Below are 16,157 nucleotides of genomic sequence, written 5' to 3' on the forward strand. Positions count from 1 at the left end.
GAACTTGACCTATCTTGTTTTTGTAAATATGATTAGTTCATCGTTCCTGATTCAGCCTATTATGAATGAAACATGTTTGCAATGACAATTAGAGATTATAGTTGCTATGCCATGCTTAATTAGCTAGGAGTTTATAATGGTTTACCTTGCGTGCCAACATGCTATTAAAATGGTTGTGATGTGGTATGATAGGGGTGGTATCCTCCTTTGAACGATTCGAGTGGCTTGACTTGGCACATGTTCACGCATGTAGTTGAAACAAAATCAACATAGCCTCTACGATATTTATGTTCATGGTGAATTATATCCTACTCATGCTTGCATTCAGTGTTGATTAATTTTAATGCATGTTCATGACTGTTGTCGCTCTCTAGCTGGTCGCTTCCCAGTCTCTTTATAGCCTTCACTTGTACTAAGCGGGAATACTGCTTGTGCATCCAATTCCATAAACCCCAAAGTTATTCCATATGAGTCCACCATACCTACCTATATACGGTATCTACCTGCCGTTCCAAGTAAATTTGTATGTGCCAAACTCTAAACCTTCAAATAAATATCTGTTTTGTATGCTCGAATAGCTCATGTATCAACTAGGGCTGTGTATCTTCCATGTTAGGCGGGTTATTCTCAAGAGGAGTGGACTCCGCTCCTCACTCACGAGAAAATGGCTGGTCACCGGATGCCCAGTCCCATGCTTTATGCAAATCAAATCAAAATAACTGCAAACAAAACTCCCCCGGGACTCTTGTTAGTTGGAGGCACTCGTTGTTTCGAGCAAGCCATGGATTGATGCTTGTTGGTGGAGGGGGAGTATAAACTTTACCATTCTATTTGGGAACCGCCTATAATGTGTGTCATGGAAGATACCATCTCTTGGTTGTTAATGTGTTGTAGCAATGGAAGATATCGAGATCTCTCGGTTGTTATGTTCACAATGAAAGTATACCGCTCAAAATATTGTTCATATCTATTTCAAAACCGAGCTCTGGCACCTCTATAAATCCCTGCTTCCCTCTGTGAAGGGCCTACCCATTTACTTTTATGTTGAGTCATCATCCTCTTATTACAAAGCACCAGTTGGAGAACACCGTTGTCATTTGCATCCATTACTGTTAGTTTACATTGAGTATGACTTGATTGGATCTCTTTTACCATGAATTACAATGTCTAGTCAGTCCTTGATCTTTAAAGGTGCTCTGCATTTATGTTTTGCGGTCTCAGAAAGGGCTAGCGAGATACCATCTTGTTATATCATATCATGATTGTTTTGAGAAAGTGTTGTCATCCGAGATTTATTATTATTGCTCGCTAGTTGATTATGCCATTGATATGAGTAAACATGAGACCTAAATGTTATTGTGAATATGGTTAGTTCATAATCTTTGCTGAAAACTTGAATGCTGGCTTTACATATTTACAACAACAAGAGCAAATAGAGTTTGTAAAAGTTTTTCTTTATCACTTTCAGTTTATCAACTGAATTGCTTGAGGACAAGCAAAGGTTTAAGCTTGGGGGAGTTGATATGTCTTCGTCGTATTTGCGTTTCCAAACACTTTTGCCCTTGTTTTGGACTCTAACTTGCATGATTTGAATGGAACTAACCCGGACTGATGCTGTTTTCAGCAGAATTGCCATGGTGTTATTTTTGTGCAGAAATAAAAGTTCTCGGAATGACTAGAAAATCAACGGAGAATTATTTTGGAATATATAAAAAATACTGGAAGAAGAATCCACATCAGGGGGGGCCTCCACCTGTCCACGAGGGTGGGGGTGCGCCCTACCCCCTGGGTGCGCCCCTACCTCGTGGGCCCCCTGACGCTCCACCGACCTCAACCTTGACTCCAAATATTCACTTTCGGGGAGAAAAAATCAGAGAGAAGGATTCATCGCATTTTACGATACGAAGCCATCACCAAGCTCTAAACTCTCTCGGAAGGGCTGATCTGGAGTCCGTTCGGGGTTTCGGAGAGGCGAATCCGTCGCCATCGTCATCATCAACCTTCCTCCATCACCAATTTCATGATTCTCACCGCCGTGCGTGACTAATTACATCATAGGTTTGCTGGACGGTGATGGGTTGGAAGAGATTTATCATGTAATCGAGTTAGTTTTGTTAGGGTTTGATCCCTAGTATCCACACGTCCATTTTGCATCATGCTTTTATATCGACGTATTATCCACTATGTTCTGAGATTGATGTTGCTATGACTTTGCTATGCTTAATGCTTGTCACTAGGGCCCGAGCGCCATGATTTCATATCTGAACCTATTATGTTTTCATCAATATATGTGAGTTCTTGATCCTATCTTGCAAGTCTATAGTCACCTACTATGTGTTATGATCCGGCAACCCCGAAGTGACAATAATCGGGACCACTCCCGGTGATGACCGTAGTTTGAGGAGTTCATGTATTCACTATGTGTTAGTGCTTTGGTCAGGTACTCTATTAAAAGGAGGCCTTAATATCCCTTAGTTTCCAATAGGACCCCGCTGCCACGAGAGGGTAGGACAAAATATGACATGCAAGTTCTTTTCCATAAGCACGTATGACTATATTTGGAATACATGCCTACATTATATTGATGAACTGGAGCTAGTTCTATGTCACCCTAGCTTATAACTGTTACATGATCGATCACTCCAGCATAAATCTCCATTACCGATCCATTGCCTACGAGCTTTTCATATATTGTTCTTCGCTTATTTACTTTTCCACTGCTACTGTTACAATCACTATAAAACACCAAAAATATTACTTTGGCTACCGTTACCGTTTACCACCGTTACCACTACTACCATATTAATTTGCTCCTAAATACCTTGCTGCAGATATTAAGTTTCCAGGTGTGGTTGAATTGACAACTCAGCTGCTAATACTTGAGAATATTCTTTGGCTCCCCTTGTGTCGAACAAATAAATTTGGGTTGAATACTCTACCCTCGAAAACTGTTGCGATCCCCTATACTTGTCGGTTATCGGCAAGGCTCAACATTAATCTGCCGGGTTTCGGAAGGCTGACACGGAAATATGGCGGAAGATAGTTCGGGAGATCATGGATCACTTCAACGTTCCAGAGCAGTGGAGAATGCAGGTGGAACACGCTGCACTGAAGAAGGCTAGGGATGCTTGGAGAAATTGGAAGCACGTGATGTACAAGAAGTACTTGAGTGAAGGCAAGGACCCAATCCCCGCATACCCCCAAATTACAAAGGCACATTGGGCAGAATTCATAAGGGTTAAGGCAACTCCAGAGTTTGCAGAGAAGAATTTCAAGCAATCAGAACTTTAGAAGAAGAACATACACCCCACCGTATGGGTGTGGCACGATACTACGACATGTAACTGTTATGGGAACAGGAGGACAAAGAAGCAGTAGCGGCAGGTGGGAATCTGGCCATTAGTGAAATCAGGGGTGAACGCACTGATACGTCTCAGTCGTATCTACTTTTATAAACACTTTTGCCCTTGTTTTGGACTCTAACTTGCATGATTTCAATGGAACTAACCGGACTGATGTTTTTTTAGCAGAATTGCCATGGTGTTTATTCATGTGCAGAAACAAAAGTTCTCGGAATGACCTGAAACTCCACGGAGCATATTTTTCTGAAATAATAAAAAATACTGGCAAAAGATCAAAGGCCAGGGGGCCCACCCTACCACGAGGGTGGGGGTGCGCTGCCCCTGGGCGCGCCCCTACCTCATGGGCCCTGGAGCTCCCGACCTCACTCAACTCTATATATGTCAGATGAAAAGAATCAAGGACAAGATTTACTCCGCGTTTTACGATACGAGCCGCCGCCAGCCCTAAACTCTCGTGGAGGGCTGAATCTGGAGTCGTTCAGGGCTCCAGAGAGGGGAATCCATCACCATCGTCATCATCAACCATCCTCCATCACCAAGTTCATGATGCTCACCGCCGTGCATGAGTAATTCCATCATAGGCTTGCTGGACGGTGATGGGTTGGATGAGATTTATCATGTAATCGAGTTAGTTTTGTTAGGGTTTGATCCCTAGTATCCACTATGTTCTGAGATTGATGTTGCTATGACTTTGCTATGCTTAATGCTTGTCACTAGGGCCCGAGTGCCATGATTTCAGATCTGAACCTATTATGTTTTCATGAATATATGTGAGTTCTTGATCCTATCTTGCAAGTCTATAGTCACCTACTATGTGTTATGATCCGGCAACCCCGAAGTGACAATAATCGGGACCACTCTCGGTGATGACCGTAGTTTGAGGAGTTCATGTATTCACTATGTGTTAATGCTTTGGTCCGGTACTCTATTAAAAGGAGGCCTTAATATCCCTTAGTTTCCGCTAGGACCCCGCTGCCACGGGAGGGTAGGACAAAAGATGTCATGCAAGTTCTTTTCCATAAGCACGTATGACTATATTCAGAATAATGCCTACATTACATTGATGAATTGGAGCTAGTTCTGTGTCACCCTAGGTTATGACTGTTACATGATGAACCACATCCAGCATAATTCTCTATCACCGATCCATTGCCTACGAGCTTTCCATATATTGTTCTTCGCTTATTTACTTTTCTGTTGCTATTGTTGTCATCACTACAAAACACCAAAAATATTACTTTTGTTACCGTTACCTTTTGCTACTGTTACCACTAGTATCATATTACTTTGCTACTAAATACTTTGCTGCAGACATTAAGTTTCCAGGTGTGGTTGAATTGACAACTCAACTGCTAATACTTGAGAATATTCTTTGTCTCCCCTTGTGTCGAATCAATAAATTTGCGTTGAATACTCTACCCTCGAAAACTATTGCGATCCCCTATACTTGTGGGTTATCAAGACTATTTTTGGCGCCATTGCCGGGGAGCATAGCTCTATTCTTTGAGTCACTTGGGATTTATATCTGCTTATCATTATGAAGAACTTGAAAGATCCAAGAACCAAGATTTATCCCTCAACTACGAGGGGAGGTAAGGAACTGCCATCTAGCTCTCCACTTGATTCACCTTCTGTTTTGAGTAAGCTTGCGACACCTAAACCTGCTTCTGCTATTAATTCTAATATGTCGCATATTATTGATGATGCCACTTCTGCTATGCATGATACTTATGATGAAACTACTTCTATGCCTGATACTAGTGTGCCACTCGGTGAATTTCTTGATGGGCAACTCGCTAGGGCTAGAGAGAATGAAATTATTGAAACTGATAATACTGATGAAAGTGATTATGAAGGCTCCCCTAATAAATATGAATTACATGTTGTGCCTGAGGTCTATGTTATGGATGAAGAAACTAAAAGATACTTCCTTAATTGCAATGATAGAAGTGATCTTAAGAAATTATTAGCTAAGCTTAAACAAAAAACTCTGAATGCTAGAATGAAATATGATTCTGCTTATGCTACTTCACCTATCTTTGTTACTGATAAGGATTATGAATTCTCTATTGATCCTGATATAATTACTTTGGTTGAATCTGATCCTTTTTATGGCTATGAATCTGAAACTGTTGTGGCACATCTTACTAAATTAAATGATATAGCCACCCTATTCACTAATGATGAGAGAACTCGCTACTTTTATATTCTTAAAATATTTCTGTTCTCAATAAAGGGCGATGCTAAGATATGGTTTAATTCTCTTGATCCTGGTTGTGTGCGTAGTCCCCAGGATATGATTTATTACTTCTCTGCTAAATATTTCCCTGCTCATAAGAAACAAGCTGCCTTAAGGGATATATATAATTTTGTGCAAATTGAAGAAGAGAGTCTCCCACAAGCTTGGGGGAGGCTTCTCCAATTACTTAATGCTTTGCTTTATTATCCTCTTAAGAAAAATGAAATACTTGATATCTTTTATAATGGACTAATCGATGCTTCCAGAAATAACCTGGATAGTTGTGTAGGTTCTGTTTTCTGGGAAAAAGAACACGGGATGAAGCTGAAATTCTATTGAATAATATGTTTACAAATGAAAATAATTGGACACTTCCTGAGTCAACTCCTGAGAATAATGGACTAACCGATGCTTCTCCAATTACTTAATGCTTCTAGTGAACCTGTTATTGACACACCTGAGAATCCAAATGATATTTCTATTTCTGATGCTGAAACACAATCTGGTAATGAACATGAAACTAGTGATAATGTTAAATGATAATGTTCATGTTGATGCTCAACCTAGTAATGATAATGATATAGAAATTGAACCTGCTGTTGATCTTGATAACCCACAATCAAAGAATCAACGTTATGATAAGAAAGACTTTGTTGCTAGGAAACATGGTAAAGAAAGAGAACCATGGGTTCAAAAACCCATGCCTTTTCCTCCCAAACCATCCAAGAAAAAGGATGATGAGGATTTTGAGCGCTTTGCTGAAATGATTAGACCTATCTTTTTGCGTATGCGATTAACTGATATGCTCAAAATGAATCCTTATGCTAAGTATATGAAAGAAATTGTTACTAATAAAAGAAAGATATCGGAAGCTGAAATTTCCACCATGCTTGCTAATTATACTTTTAAAGGTGGAATACCAAAGAAACTTGGAGATCCAGGAGTACCCACTATACCATGCTCCATTAAAAGAAACTATGTTAAAACTGCTTTATGTGATCTTGGAGCCGGTGTTAGTGTTATGCCTCTCTCTTTATATCGTAGACTTGATTTGAATAAGTTGACACCTACTGAAATATCTTTGCAAATGGCTGATAAATCAACTGCTATACCTGTCGGTATTTGTGAGGATGTGCCTGTTGTGGTTGCAAACGTTACTATTTTAACGGACTTTGTTATTCTTGATATTCCCGAGGACAATAGTATGTCTATTATTCTTGGAAGACCCTTTTTGAATACTGCAGGGGCTGTTATTGATTGCAACAAAGGCAATGTCACTTTTCATGTTAATGGTAATGAGCATACGGTACACTTTCCGAGGAAACAACCTCAAGTCACAGTATCAATTCTATTGGAAAAATTCCATCGATTATTTTTGGAGGTTTTGAATTTCCTCTTCCTACTGTCAAGAAGAAATATGATATTCTTATTGTTGGGGATGTGCATATCCCTGTTGAGGTAACCTAGTGTTATTCGAAAATTCTCCGGTTCCATGTTATTCGGAATGAGTTTGTTAACAAGACTTGATCAACCTTGTTAGTGGATTTTTTTGATGATCATGAGATGGATGAATTTAGAAAACACAACTCTCTGTACCCTCTTTTACTTTCTGTTATTTATATTAAATAAAGTAAAAATAGTATTTTCTGTCTGTTATCTGAATTATCCGTGCAATATAAAAATACCCCGAAAATAAAAGTTCTCCAAATGCCCTGAAATTTAAATATGATTTTTTCTAGAATATTTGAGAATATTTGGCACTGAGAACACAACAGGGGGGCATCCACCTGGCCACGAGGGTGGAGGGCGCGCCCCTGCCTCGTGGGCCCACGGTGGCCCTCCTCCACTTATTCCTGCACCCACACACTCCTTCCTCCCACAAACACCATTATCCAGCTCAAGCACGAGTTCTAGCTCATTTTGCTGCGATTTCGATCTCCTTGCTCAAAGCACCTCTCACAAAACTTTGGGGATTGTTCCTTGGTATGTGACTCCTCCAATGGTCCAATTAGTTTTTGTTCTAGTGCTTTATTCATTGCATATTTTTGCTGCTTAGGTGACCTGTTCTTGAGCTTGCATGTCAAATTTATGTGGTTCCAAGTAGTTTTGATGCATGATATAGGCTCTAGGCACTTGTAGGAGTAGTTGCTATCAATTTTGTTGAGTTTGGTTCACTTTTATTTGAAGTTACTAAAAATTTCAGAATTTTTCAGAAAATAATGAAGAGATTTTTGAGGGGCTCATCGAGCCGAAGCTCGAAGGAAAAGCAAAATGAAGAAGCAGAAGCCCAAATATAATCTGCCTCGCATCGGAGGTTCGGCCGTGTGAATGGCCTTGTGATGATTTCTTGAGAGCAGTCGGGATTTATGATGATTTCTATGAATTGGCTGAGAATGCAGGCCTCACCGCCTTCCTCCACGACCAACGCGAACAGTATCTCTTACTCACCAATATCTTTGTGCAAAACTTTCATTTCCATGCTAGGAGCTCACCACCTACGGTGGAGTTTTATTTATATGATGAGCATAAGGAGATGTCACTTCGTGATTTTTGTCGGGTTTGTTTGATCCCTTTCGAGGGCATCATAGAGGAACCACATCGCAGGCGATGTGGATGGGTTTATTGATACCATCACTGTAGGGGAAACGAGGAAGGTTTCCGATGCACGAACTACTAGCATACACTTTCCTGTTCTACGTTACTTTGCTATATTTGCTAGTAGATGCTTAATTGGTGCGCGGAAACTATGGAAACCTGAGTGCCCCTGATATTGTTATTTTGTGCCACGCCTTATTTCGTGATGATACATTCAGCATGGGTGCTATTATTGCAAAGCGGTTAAATCTTAACCGTACTAAGGGCCCCGTCTTTGGAGGCATCTTCGCCTCGCGCCTAGCTGCACATTTTAACATACCTATTAGGCATTATGAGAAGGAAGAAAAATTGTTGCCTCCTGTTTATTTAGATTATAAGAGTATGGTAGCACACATTTTATTGTTAAGAATAGGGGAAATGAGCTCAAATACAGAATTGTTCTTTGATAAACATCATCCTGAGACTATTACCCTGCCTGCTCCTTCCTTGTTTGATTTATCTGTGATACGTCTCCGTCGTATCTACTTTTCCAAACACTTTTGCCCTTGTTTTGGACTCTAACTTGTATGATTTGAATGGAACTAACCCGGACTGACGATGTTTTCAGCAGAATTGCCATGATGTTGTTTTATGTGCAGAAAACAAATATTCTCGGAATGACCTGAAACTCCACAGAACATCTTAGAAAAAATAATAAAAAATCCTCGCCAAAGATGAAGACCAGGGGGCCCACACCCTTCTCACGAGGGTGGGGGCGCGCCCCTACCTCGTGGGCCCCCTGGATGCCCTCCGACGCCAACTCCAACTCTATATATTTGCTTTCGGAGAGAAAAAAATCAGAGAGAAGAAATCATCGCGTTTTACGATACGGAGCCGCCGCCAAGCCCTAAAACCTCTCGGGAGGGCTGATCTGGAGTCCGTTCGGGGCTCCGGAGAGGGGGATTCGTCGCCGTCGTCATCATCAACCATCCTCCATCACCAATTTCATGATGCTCACCGCCGTGCGTGAGTAATTCCATCGTAGGCTTGCTGGACGGTGATGGGTTGGATGAGATTTATCATGTAATCCAGTTAGTTTTGTTAGGGTTTGATCCCTAGTATCCACTATGTTCTGAGATTGATGTTGCTATGACTTTGCTATGCTTAATGCTTGTCACTAGGGCCCGAGTGCCATGATTTCAGATCTGAACCTATTATGTTTTCATGAATATATGTGAGTTCTTGATCCTATCTTGCAAGTCTATAGTCACCTACTATGTGTTATGATCCGGCAACCCCGAAGTGACAATAATCGGGACCACTCCTGGTGATGACCATAGTTTGAGGAGTTCATGTATTCACTATGTGCTAATGCTTTGTTCCGGTTCTCTATTAAAAGGATGCCTTAATATCCCTTAGTTTCCAATAGGACCCTGCTGCTACGGGAGGGTAGGACAAATGATGGCATGTAGGTTCTTTTCCATAAGCATGTATGACTATGTACGGAATACATGCCTACATTATATTGATGAATTGGAGCTAGTTCTGTGTCACCCTATGTTATGACTGTTACATGATGAACCGCATCCGGCATAATTATCCATCACTGATCCGGTGCCTACGAGTTTTCTGTATACTGGTTCTTGCTTATTTACTTTCCCGCTGCTACTGTTGCAATCACTACAAAATACCAAAAACATTACTTTTGCTGCCTTTACTTTTGTTGCTGCTACCACCACTATCATATTACTGTGCTACTAAACACTTTGCTGCAGATACTAAGTTTCCAGGTGTGGTTGAATTGACAACTCAGCTGCTAATACTTGAGAATATTGTTTGGCTCCCCTTGTGTCGAATCAATAAATTTGGGTTGAATACTCTACCCTCGAAAGCTGTTGCGATCCCCTATACTTGTGGGTTATCAATCTGCAGGCAAGTACCTTGTTCCGTTGGAGGCTATTCACGCCTACCGTAACCCTACATCAGCCACAGAGCCAGAGTCGGAACCACAAGTTGATCCTCCACGACAGTCTAATTATCCAGTGGGATCCGGAGATGATTGCCAACCAGTGGCAATCAAAGTCTTCTTCTTCGCAGTACGACCCCAACTATTACTATGGATATCCGCCAGGCCAACCGTGGCCATAGACCAACTTAGGCCAAAAGCCTAAGCTTGGGGGAGTACGTATTTCTCACCGACATTACATTCATGTTCACACACTCATTGCTAGATGTCGGTGCTCATACTTTTTCATTGGTATCATCCATGCTAGTTTATTTTCCTTTTTATGCTTTCTTCTTGTGTGTTTAATAAACCTTAAGAAAAACCAAAAAAAGTTGTAGCTTTTAGCTAGTTTTAATTTCTATGCTTGTAGTAGTAATTAAAAAGAAAACCCAAAAAGATTTCCTGTTCTTCTTTTTTGCTTGTTGGGAGCTTTCCCGTGTAAATAGTTTTATTTTTCTTTTCTTTGGGGGTCGATAGGAGAAGATCATGATTAAATTGTTGAAGTGGCTCTTATATGCATTATTGTTGATCTACAAAAGAGCCCATATTGCCTTGTCTTCTCCTGTTTATTGAATGCTTGCAGATTCCAGCTTAGTCCAATGCACGTGCACTATTATTATTATCCACATCGTTCGGTCGTGCAAGTGAAAGGCAATATCATGATTATATGATGAACTTATTGAGATGAGAAAAGCTGGTATGAACTCGACCTCTCTTGTTTTTGTAAATATGATTAGTTCATCATTCCTGATTCAGCCTATTATGAATAAACATGTTTGCAATGACAATTAGAGATTATAGTTTCTTATGCCATGCTTAATTAGCTAGGAGCTTATAATGGTTTACCTTGCGTGCCAACATGCTATTAAAATGGTTGTGATGTGGTATGATAGGGTGGTATCCTCTTTTGAACGATTCGAGTGGCTTGACTTGGCACATGTTCACAGCATGTAGTTGAAACAAAATCAACATAGCCTCTACGATATTTATGTTCATGGTGCATTATATCCTACTCATGCTTGCATTCGGTGTTGATTAATTTTAATGCATGTTCATGACTGTTGTCGCTCTCTAGCTGGTCGCTTCCCAGTCTTTTTCTAGCCTTCACCTGTACTAAGCGGGAATACTGCTTGTGCATCCAACTCCATAAACCCCAAAGTTATTCCATATGAGTCCACCATACCTACCTATATACGGTATCTACCTGCCGTTCCAAGTAAATTTGTATGTGCCAAACTCTAAACCTTCAAATAAATATCCTGTTTTGTATGCTCGAATAGCTCATGTATCAACTAGGGTTGTCCGTATCTTCCATGTTAGGCGGGTTATTCTCAAGAGGAGTGGACTCCGCTCCTCACTCACGAGAAAATGGCTGGTCACCGGGATGCCCAGTCCCATGCTTTATGCAAATCAAATCAAAATAATTGCAAACAAAACTCCCCCTGGGACTCTTGTTAGTTGGAGGCACTCGTTGTTTCGAGCAAGCCATGGATTGATGCTTGTTGGTGGAGGGGGAGTATAAACTTTACCATTCTGTTTGGGAACCGCCTATAATGTGTGTAGCATGGAAGATATCGCCATCTCTTGGTTGTTATGTTGACAATGAAAGTATACCGCTCAAAATATTATTCATCTCTATTTCAAAATCGAGCTCTGGCACCTCTACAAATCCCTGCTTCCCTCTGCGAAGGGCCTATCTATTTACTTTTATGTTGAGTCATCATCCTCTTATTAAAAAGCACCAGTTGGAGAGCACCACTGTCATTTGCATTCATACTGTTAGTTTACATTGAGTATGACTTGACTGGATCTCTTTTACCATAATTACAATGTCTAGTCAGTCCTTGATCTTTAAAGGTGCTCTGCATTTATGTTTTGCGGTCTCAGAAAGGGCTAGCGAGATACCATCTTGTTATATCATATTATGATTGTTTTGAGAAAGTGTTGTCATCCGAGATTTATTATTATTGCTCGCTAGTTGATTATGCCATTGATATGAGTAAACATGAGACCTAGCGTTATTGTGAATATGGTTAGTTTAATCTTTGCTGAAAACTTGAATGCTGGCTTTACATATTTACAACAACAAGAGCAAACAGAGTTTGTAAAAGTTTTTCTTTATCACTTTCAGTTTGTCAACTGAATTGCTTGAGGACAAGCAAAGGTTTAAGCTTGGGGGAGTTGATACGTCTCCGTCGTATCTACTTTTCCAAACACTTTTGCCCTTGTTTTGGACTCTAACTTGCATGATTTGAATGGAACTAACCCGGACTGACGCTGTTTTCAGCAGAATTGCCATGGTGCTATTTATGTGTAGAAACAAAAGTTCTCAGAATGACCGGAAACTCCACGGAGCTTATTTTTGGAAATAATAAAAAATACTGGCAAAAGATCAAGGCCAGGGGGCCCACACCCTAGCCACGAGGGTGGGGGGCGCGCCCCCTACCTCGTGGGCCCCTGGGAGCTCCTCCGACATCAACTCCAACTCTATATATTCGTGTTCCGAGAGAAAAAAATTTGAAGGAGAAAGATTCATCACATTTTACGATACGGAGCCGCCGCCAAGCCCTAAACTCTCTCGGGAGGGCTGATCTGGAGTTCCGTTCGGGGCTCCGGAGAGGGGAATCCGTCGCCATCGTCATCAACAACCATCCTCCATACAACAACTTATATCTCATCACGTCTTGACCATATCACATCACAACATGCCCTGCAAAAACAAGTTAGACGTCCTCTACTTTGTTGTTGCAAGTTTTACGTGGCTGCTACGGGCTTAAGCAAGAACCAATCTTACCTACGCATCAAAACCACAACGATAGTTTGTCAAGTTGGTGCTGTTTTAACCTTCGCAAGGACCGGGCGTAGCCACACTCGGTTCAACTAAAGTTGGAGAAACTGTCACCCGCAAGCCACCTATGTGCAAAGCACGTCGGGAGAACCGGTCTCGCGTAAGCGTACGCGTAATGTCGGTCCGGGCCGCTTCGTCCAACAATACCGCCGAACCAAAGTATGACATGCTAGTAAGCATTATGACATATATCGCCCACAACTCACTTGTGTTCTACTTGTGCATATAACATCAACACATAAAACCTAGGCTCGGATGCCAGTGTTGGGGAACGTAGTAATTTCAAAAAAATTCCTACGCACACGCAAGATCATGGTGATGCACAGCAACGAAGAGGGGAGAGTGTTGTCTACGTACCCTCGTAGACCGGAAGCGGAAGCGTTATAAACGCGGTTGATGTAGTCGTACGTCTTCACGGCCCGACCGATCAAGCACCGAAACTACGGCACCTCCGAGTTTTTGCACACGTTCAGCTCGATGACGATCCCCGGACTCCGATCCAGCAAAGTGTCGGGGATGAGTTCCGTCAGCACGACGGCGTGGTGACGATCTTGATGTTCTACCGTGCAGGGCTTCGCCTAAGCACCGCTACAATATTATCGAGATTATGGTGGAGGGGGGCACCGCACACGGCTAAGAGATCAATGATCAATTGTTGTGTCTCTGGGGTGCCCCCTACCCCCGTATATAAAGGAGTGGAGGAGGGGAGGGCCGGCCCTCTCTATGGCGCGCCCTAGGGGAGTCCTACTCCCACCGGGAGTAGGATTCCCCCTTTCCTAGTCCAACTAGGAGTCCTTCCATGTAGTAGGAGTAGGAGACAAGGAAGGGGAAGAGGGAAGAGAAGGAAGGAGGGGGCGCAGCCCCTCCCCCTAGTCCAATTCGGACTAGGCCTTGGGGGGCGTGCGGCCTGCCTCTCCCTCTCCCCTAAAGCCCAATAAGGCCCATATACTTCTTCTCCCGTATTCCCGTAACTCCCCGGTACTCCGAAAAATACCCGAATCACTCGGAACCTTTCCGATGTCCGAATATAGTCGTCCAATATATCGATCTTTACGTCTCGACCATTTCGAGACTCCTCGTCATGTCCGATCTCATCCGGGACTCCGAACTACCTTCGGTACATCAAACTCATAAACTCATAATATAACTGTCATCGAAACTTAAGCGTGCGGACCCTACGGGTTCGAGAACAATGTAGACATGACCGAGACACGTCTCCGGTCAATAACCAATAGCGGAACCTGGATGCTCATATTGGCTCCACATATTCTACGAAGATCTTTATCGGTCAGACCGCATAACAACATACGTTGTTCCCTTTGTCATCGGTATGTTACTTGCCCGAGATTCGATCGTCGGTATCTTAATACCTAGTTCAATCTCGTTACCGGCAAGTCTCTTTACTCGTTCTGTAATACATCATCTCACAACTAACTCATTAGTTGTAATGCTTGCAAGGTTATGTGATGTGCATTACCGAGAGGGCCTAGAGATACCTCTCCGACAATCGGAGTGACAAATCCTAATATCGAAATACGCCAACCCAACATGTACCTTTGGAGACACCTGTAGAGCACCTTTATAATCACCCATTTACGTTGTGACGTTTGGTAGCCACAAAGTGTTCCTCCGGCAAACGGGAGTTGCATAATCTCATAGTCATAGGAACATGTATAAGTCATGAAGAAAGCAATAGCAACATACTAAACGATCGGGTGCTAAGCTAATGGAATGGGTCATGTCAATCACATCATTCTCCTAATGATGTGATCCCGTTAATCAAATGACAACACATGTCTATGGTTAGGAAACATAACCATCTTTGATTAACGAGCTAGTCAAGTAGAGGCATACTAGTGACTTGTTTGTCTATGTATTCACACATGTATTATGTTTCCGGTTAATACAATTCTAGCATGAATAATAAACATTTATCATGAAATAAGGATAAATAATAACTTTATTATTGCCTCTAGGGCATATTTCCTTCAGTTTCCCCGAGTGGCCCCGCAGGCTGCCCGGTTCGGACCAACACTCAGAGGAGCACTGGCCGGGGGGTTTAAATAAGATGACTCGGGCTCCGGAAACCCAAGGGAAAAAGAGGCTAGGTGGCAAATGGTAAAACCAAGGTTGGGCATTGCTGGAAGAGTTTTATTCAAGGCGATTGTCAAGGGGTTCCCATTATTACCCAACCGCGTAAGGAACGCAAAATCCGGGAACATAACACCGATATGACGGAAACTAGGGCGGCAAGAGTGGAACAAAACACTAGGCAAAAGGCCGAGCTTCCACCCTTTACCAATAGGTGCATAGTAGCTGTTCGAGATCTATACAATGTAAAGTTAATTATCAGGTGCGATTAAGAGATATTAACAAAATAATAATGTGATCCAACCAGAAAAATAATGTTTTCTAAGTGCTATGAGGACGTGATCTCCAAATCTTACGGCTGCACTAGTTCTGAGACTGTTATACGTAATATCACTCAGATGGGTGTGTGTCGGAGCAGATTGATATGTGCGATGCGGTTAAGCAAGTAGCCAATCAAATGGTGATATTGCTTATATAGATTTAGGGCTGTAAGTGGTTAGAGCGTTGTAGTCCAAGCGAATTTTGGGAGGCAGCGTGGAGTAAGAAAGTGTAGCATCGTAGCATAGGCATGATGCAAAAGAGCGGAGCATGGCTCGCAAAGCAAGACCATAGAGACTGAGTATGCGGCCGAGTGAGATTAATGTATACGATATCTTGAGCACCTAATTTGGTCAATATGTTTTTTTAGTGAATAGTATGCTAGATTCTCTTAGATAAGCAAACTCAAGGCTCCTTCGCTATAAGCAAACTCGTGCAGAAGTTAACTCGTCTCCCGGCTAAGCTCTAACACCAAACATGAAAACAAGCAAATAGGCTAAAGATCATAGATGTCAATTGCCAAGTTGCAGGACTCAAACAACATCGATAGCCACTAACCTGAGATGATTGACGATCTATGCGGGAATGAAGGATCGGGATGGACCTATGATGACATATGAAGATTTTAAAGGGATGACAAGAACTGGCAGAGTACTTGTAAATTCAAGTGTGTCACTGGAAGAGGGTGAGGTGATTTCGTAGGTTTGAAATCGATATAAA

This window comes from Triticum urartu, chromosome 4 (assembly GCF_003073215.2).
Source record: "Triticum urartu cultivar G1812 chromosome 4, Tu2.1, whole genome shotgun sequence".
NCBI lineage: Eukaryota > Viridiplantae > Streptophyta > Magnoliopsida > Poales > Poaceae > Triticum > Triticum urartu.